The following is a 7666-nucleotide window of genomic DNA, read 5'->3' on the forward strand; positions in this document are numbered from 1 at the left end:
GCTTGTCTTGTTCCTGACTTTAGAGGAAATGCTTTCAATTTTTCACCATTGAGGATAATGTTTGCTGTGGGTTTGTCATATATAGCTTTTATTATGCTGAGGTATGTTCCTTCTATTCCTGCTTTCTGGAGAGTTTTTATCATAAATGGGTGTTGAATTTTGTCAAAGGCTTTCTCTGCATCTATTGAGATAATCATATGGTTTTTATTTTTCAATATGTTAATGTGGTGTATTACATTGATTGATTTGTGGATATTGAAGAATCCTTGCATCCCTGGGATAAAGCCCACTTGATCATGGTGTATGATCTTTTTAATGTGTTGTTGGATTCTGATTCCTAGAATTTTGTTAAGGATTTTTCTCCTTTTAATATTCCACTTTAATATACGAAATATCTAAATAAATTGTTAGTTAAAATAATAAATATATCATTATTATGAATAAGCAAAACTAAATTTTCTATTTTATTGTGCAGCTTCCTATTCTTCAGGAGAAGATGAAACCTTTTCAAAAAAAAAAAAAAATATGTTTCTGAGCAAGAACCCACTTCTTCCCTGTCCTCTCTCGTCCCAGCAGAGCTGAAAGTGCACTCAGGCAAGTACAGGCAGGGACATAGAGATCCCTCTGCCCCTGGGTCACAGTCAAAGGCTACGATGTCCCCTTGATTGTTGTTGCTGCAAACATTACTTATCCCCACCAGCTCCACATTGAACAAGGTCTATGCAATGCAAGGGTAGCTAAAACATATGATGATCTCTACCCAGCCCCCATTCAAAAGCTCTACCCTAAGAATGCCAGGCCAAGAGTACTGGGCCCCAATTCCAGCTGCTCCCATTCTCTTAAAGGACAGAAGTTTTGTGATAAGAACACCATAGGCTAGTGACCTCACTCAGAAAACTTCTGCTAAAGCAGGAGTGTCATTCTAAGCAAAGTGGACCACTGTACCTGCTTGTTTCAGAACAGATGAACACAGGTTTTACCTAGAAAGAAAGTTGTACCATGATAGTGGAGGCCCCCACAGCTCTCTCCACTTGAACTGACTCTATTTAGAAAAGCATGTGTAGGCAATTCAAGCTTAAGTGAACTCCAAAACTTAATAAATATTTGGTATAGGCAATTAAGAGGAGACTAGTGGTCCCATGAGAGTGAAAGGCTAACTGTAGATCAACTACAAGGCTATCTTGTGCACAGGGCCATGCTCATTAAGTTCGGTTCAGTTTAGTCACTCAGTCGTGTCTGACTCTTTGTGACCCCATGACCTGCAGCACACCAGGCCTCTCTGTCCATCACCAACTCCCGGAGTCCACCCAAACCTGTGTCCATTGAGTCGGTGATACCATTCAACTATCTCATCCTGTCATGCCCTTCTCCTCCTGCCCTCACTCTTTCCCAGAGTCAGGGTCTTTCAAATGAGTCAGCTCTTCGCATCGGGTGGCCAAAGTATCGGAGTTTCAGCTTCAACATCAGTCCTTCCAATGAACATCCAGGACTGATCTCCTTTTGGATGGACTGGTGGATCTCCTTGCAGTCCAGGAGATTCTCAAGAGTCTTCTCCAACACCACAGTTCAAAAGCATCAATTCTTGGGTGCTCAGCTTTCTTTATAGTCCAAATCTCACATCCATACATGACCACGGGAAAAACCATAGCTTTGACTACACGGAACTTTCTTGACAAAGTAATGTCTCTACTTTTTAATATGCTGTCTAGGTTGGTCATAACTTTCCTTCCAAGGAGTAAGTGTCTTTTAATTTCATAGCTGCAATCACCATCTGCAGTTATTTTAGAGCCCAGAGAAATAAAGTCAGCCACTGTTTCCCCATCTATTTGTCATGAAGTGACAGGACCCGATGACATAATCTTTGTTTTCTGAATGTTTAGCTTTTGGCCAACTTTTTCACTCTCCTCTTTCACTTTCATCAAGAGACCCTTTAGTTCTTCACTTTCTACCAGAAGGGTGGTGTCATGTGCATATCTGAGGTTATTGATATTTCTCCCAGCAATCTTGATTCCAGCTTCTGTTTCCTCCAGCCCAGCATTTGTCATGAGGTACTCTACATCAGTACAGTCATTTCAGTTGCTCAGTCATGTCCAACTCTTTGCGATCCCATGAATCACAGCACGCCAGGCCTCCTTGTTCATCACCAGCTCCCGGAGTTCACTCAAACAGACGTCCATCGAATTAGTGATGCCATCCAGCCATCTCATCCTCTGTCATCCCCTTCTCCTCCTGCCCCCCAATTCCTCCCAGCATCAGAGTCTCTTCCAATGAGTCAACTCTTCGCATGAGGTGGCCAAAGTACTGGAGTTTCAGCCTTAGAATCATTCCTTCCAAAGAAATCCCAGGGCTGATCTCCTTCAGAATGAACTGGTTGGATCTCCTTGCAGTCCAAGGGAGTCTCAAGAGTCTTCTCCAACACCACAGTTCAAGTACTCTGAATATAAATAAATAAATAAACAAACCAGGTGACAACATACAGCCCTGACGTACTCCTTTTCCTATTTGGAACCAGTCTATTGTTCCATGTCCAGTTCTAACTGTTGCTTCCTGACCTGCATACAGATTTTTAAAGAGGCAGGTCAGGTGGTCTGGTATTCCCATCTCTTTCAGAATTTTCCACAGTTTATTGTGATCCCCACAGTCAAGGGCTTTGGCATAGTCAATAGAGCAGAAATAGATGTTTTTCGGGAACTCTCTTGATCTAACTATGTGCTGATGGTTGCAGTTGCACTCCCAACCTGGTCGTTTTCTGGCCTGAGGTGATCCAGCCCTCAGGTCTACAGGCTCTATGGTCAGATTGATGGCAAACTCTAAGAGGGTTTACACCAAAGGGGACCTTTCCAGATATCTGCTGCCAGTCCCGTCGTCCCTGTGGTGAGTCCCTGCTGACTGATGCCTCCTCAGGACACCCTCCAACAAAAGCAGGTAGTTCAGTCTGTTTCCTGTGGAGTCACTGCTCCTTTCTTCTGAGTCTTGGTGCACAAGGTTTTGTTTGTCCTTTAAACTGAAGTCTCTGTTTGCCCTAGTCCTGTGGAAGTCTTGTAATCAAATCTTGCAGGCCTTCAAGGTCAGATTCCCTGGGGATTCTTAGTCCCTTTGTCAGGTCCCCAGGTTGAGAAGCCTGATGTGGGGTTCTGAACCTACACAACAGAAGGAGAACTACTTTGGTATTATTGTTCTCCAGTTTGTGGCTCACTGACCCAGTAGGTTTGGGATTTGATTTTATCATGATTGTGCCCCTCCTACTGTCTCACTGTGGCCTCTTCTTTGTCTTTGGATGTGGAGTATCTTTTTTTAGTAGGTGCGGCATCCTCTTGGCAATGGTTGTTCAGCAACTTGTTGTGATTTTAGTGTTCTCACAGGAGGAGATGAGTGCACATCCTTCTACTCTGCCATCTTGAACAGGAAGCTGCCTATATCTTTTTGAATTATGGTTTTCTGTGGGGTGACTTTGAAGTAACATAGGTATTAGCAAGATCAGACTGTCATAGCTGCATCTGTGATTGCAAGGCATGAGAAGAGGTGGTATTAAAGTATCACAGAAGCCTGGCAATCTCTTCAAGACTGAGAACCATGGTGAGGTTTGCCCACTAGATGCTAGAACCAAAATAAGAAACAATCCAAGAAGCATACTGAAAGAGAAAGAAATACCTTCTCTTCTTACATCCTCACTTCTGCCTCTATACTGTTAAAGCAGCCATAGACAAAAGGTAAATGAATGAGGGCAAGATTTGCTCTAGAGGCTATAGTTGTATGATCACTACTCTAGAGTATACAAAGATTCCACAACAAGTGTTTTGGGAAATAAGAAATCATTTCTTTAGTGCAAATTTGGCATAATGTATTCTGTTAGTTTCTGTTATCTAATGAGTTTATTATTTTGCCTTCAGTTCTAATATGTTTTTCCTGGATATAGTGTTTTCATTTGGTCTTCCATTGTCCTGTATTTTAGCACTTTAAGGATAGTATTCTATTGTCTTCAGTTTTGAATTTTTCTGACCAAAATCTATGCTTTACTTTTTGCTTGATAATATATGTTTGGTTTTTTTTTTTTTCCTTCTTGTTGCTTTGACAGTATTTTCCATCCCTTTTCAGAAAATTTATCCTGCTGTGCATTCATTCCATTTTCTTTCTGTTCCTTTTCTTGGGTTTTTGTGAAGTTTCTTGTATCTGTGTGTTTAGAGTTGCTGTCCACTTTCAAAAGAAAATTTCATCATTATAGTTTCTAATATTTTTCTAATCACCTCCTTTCTAATTTTATTTGTAATATTTTCTCAGTTATCACTGAATGCCTGTCAGGTTTTTGTTTTTCATTTTTAACTTTATGATTGTGTTTGATTTGTTTCAATTGCTTTGTATTTATGTTTAAATTTTCCTTGAATTGTTTCCTTTTTCTCAGGTATCACAGTCATTTGCTGCTTATTATACAGTATCTAAATATGGTTGGTTCATTTAATTTCTACAAAGTTTACATTTTGTGATGGAAGCCAGGTCTTATAGTAATTACTTGCTCATGAGTAGATGTGGAAGCATCTTAAACTCTGTATTTTTTCCATGTTACCTGAATTTTATAAATGTAGTATAATGAGTTTATTAATATATTCATTTCACACATTCCAGTGAGAATGTTTTATTCTTTGTATATTGAAGTCCATTAGTTGTTAATATTGTGGATATATCTTTTGAAGCTAAATTATTGATGGGTGTTATGGCAAAAATGGCAGAGTAGGAAGACCTTGAGTTTACCTCCTGCCACAGACATACCAAAATTGCAACCACTTACAAAGCAGCTATCTATATAAGTAACCTAAGGACTGTCAGAAAAATTTTCCACATCTAAAGACCTGAAGCAGGAACAACAGTGAGGTGGATAGGAGAGGCAGACACATTATACTCAGGACTGACACCCCTGGGTTAGCAACGCACAAGTGGAAGGAGTATCATATGTAGACATCGTTGCCAATTAACACACAGCTGTTCAACATCCCCACATTAGGCTTCCGAGTGCAGGAGGGCCTGCACAGGGAAGAAAAGCCCTCAGAAAATCTAGCTTTGACAGCCTGCAAGCTTTCTGTTTGGAAAAGCTGGAAGGCTATAGGAAGCAGAATCTTCACTCTTTAACCATGAATACAAAATGTCACACACTCTAAGTCCCAGTACACAAGCAGTAATTTGAAAGAAGCAAGGGTCAGACCCACCTACTGATCTTGGAGAGCCTCCTGGATAGGTGAAGGCAACTGAGACTCCCCCTTGGAAAGGGAACACTGGAAGTAGCAATTTTGAGGAGCTCTTTCTACTGTGATGACATCAGCCTACCAAGTGTCATTTTGGAAACTTAAACCTATCAGTACTGGAGGACATACCCACCCATGCTCAGTTCCAGCAGGTCAGTTCCAACCCAAACTCCATTGAGCTGTGCAGACAGCAAATCAGGGACCCATCGCCACTCCCAGGAGGCCAACACCAGCCTGACTACCCCTTGGCTAAGCAGACAGCTGCATGAGGACCTGGCCCTACTCTCCAGTGGGCCAGTAGCAGCACTACCCACCACCCCTGGCTACTCAACCAATCATGAGGATGGGATCCCTTACCCTCCAGTGGGTTCAAAGCAAATGTACAACACATAGCCACATAGCCAACTCAGCTGGGGTCCAAACCCACCTGCCAGCATGCCTAATATACTAAGTGCTACCATTACAGAAGGGTACATGCATCCCAAATGAGGGCAGCACTGGGGCTTATACCTCTGATGACCAAATGAGAGAATGCTTCTGGACCTCATTGGATGTTTCCTACACAAAGTCACTTCTCCAAGATTGAAAACTATAACTGATGTACATAGGAAAATACATAGAGAACTGGGAAAAATAAGGAGACAGAGAAATAGATTCCAGATGATGAAATAAGACAAAGTCTCAGAAAAAGAACTAAACGGAGAGGAGATAATCAATCTACTCGATAGAGAGTTGAAGGTAATGATCTAAAAGTGCTCATGGAACTCAGAAAGAGAATGAATGAACACAATAAGGATTTCAGCAAAGTTAGAAACTATAAATAAAAATCAAACAGAGCTGAAGAATACAATAGCTGAAATAAAATCCACACCAGAAGGAATTATCAGTAGATTAGATCAGAGGAATGGATCAGTGCTCTGAAAGACAGGTAATTGGTAATTACACATGATGAACTTAAAATAGAAAAGAATTTTTTAATTATAATAATCTAAGAGACTCTGGGGATGACATCAAGTATGCCAACATTCACACTATAGAGATCACAAAAGGAAAAGAGATAAATGGAGAGAAAAATTATATGAAGAAATAATAGCTGAAAACATCCCTACCTCATGAAGGAAACAGACCCCTAGGTCCAGGAAGTATAGCAATTCATGTTAGATTAATTCATAGATCCACAACAAGACACATTAACATTAAATTATCAACTATTAAAAATAATGAGAGAATCTTAAAAGCAGCAAGATAACAACAAATAGTTACATTCAAAGAAATTTGTATAAGACTATCAGGTGACTTTTTAGTAGAAAATAGGCAGGCCAGATGGAGAAGGAAATGGCGACCCACTCCAGTGTTCTTGCCTGGAGAATCCCAGGGATGGCGGAGCCTGGTGGGCTGCCATCTCTGGGCTCACACAGAGTCGGACACGACTGAGTGACTTAGCAACAGCAGCAGCAGGCAGGCCAGAAATGAGTAGCATGGGCATGATGCATTCAAAGTGATAAAAGGAAAAACCTGCAACTAAGAATACTCTACCCAGCAATGTAATTATTCAGATTTGAAGAAGAGATAAAGATTTTTTCCAGACAAATAAAAGCTAAAATGGTTAAGAATCATTATACTGGCTTTATAAGCAATGGTAAAGGAACTGTAAGCAGATAAAAAAAAAAAACACAACAAAAAATGGGAAACTTATGAATGAGAAATATCATTGGTAAAAAAAAATATAAAGTAGTGGATCAACCATTTATAAAGTTATAAGAAGGTCAAAAGACAAAAGTAGTAAAATATTTTATACTCACAATATGTGATAAGGATAGCCAAAGCAAAAAGATATAAAATATGGTGTCAAAACCATTATAGGTAGGACATGGATTTAAAATGTAAGGCTGCTAGAATGCAAAAGATTCCACCTACCAATGCAGAACATATGGAGATACAGGTTCAATCCCTGAGCTGGGAAGATCCCCTAGAGTGGGAAAAAGCAACATACTCCAGAATTCTTGTCTGGAAAATTCCATGGACAGAGGAACCTTGTGAGCTACAGCCCTTGGGTGGCAAAGACTTGAACACAACTGAGCGCTGAGCACACATACATGCACATTCAAACTTAAGAGATCATCCAGTTAAGCATATGTATAGAAAGAAAGGATGATAGGTAGATAATGCTGAGTTGCTAAATTTTGTCTGACTCTTTGTAACCCCATGGACTGTAGCCTACCAGGCTCCTCTGTCCATAGGATTTTCCAGGCAGGAATACTGGAGTGAGTTGCCATTTCCTCCTCCAGGGGATCTTCCTGGCTCAAAGATTGAACTGATGTCCCCTGTGTCTCCTGCATTAGCAGGCAGATTCTTTACCTTGAGCCATCTGGAAAGTCAGACAGATAAATGTTGTTTTAAATATATATATATATATATATATATATATATAT

The sequence above is a fragment of the Bison bison genome, unplaced genomic scaffold, assembly GCF_000754665.1.
Source record: "Bison bison bison isolate TAMUID 2011002044 unplaced genomic scaffold, Bison_UMD1.0 scf7180017864062, whole genome shotgun sequence".
Classification (NCBI taxonomy): domain Eukaryota; kingdom Metazoa; phylum Chordata; class Mammalia; order Artiodactyla; family Bovidae; genus Bison; species Bison bison.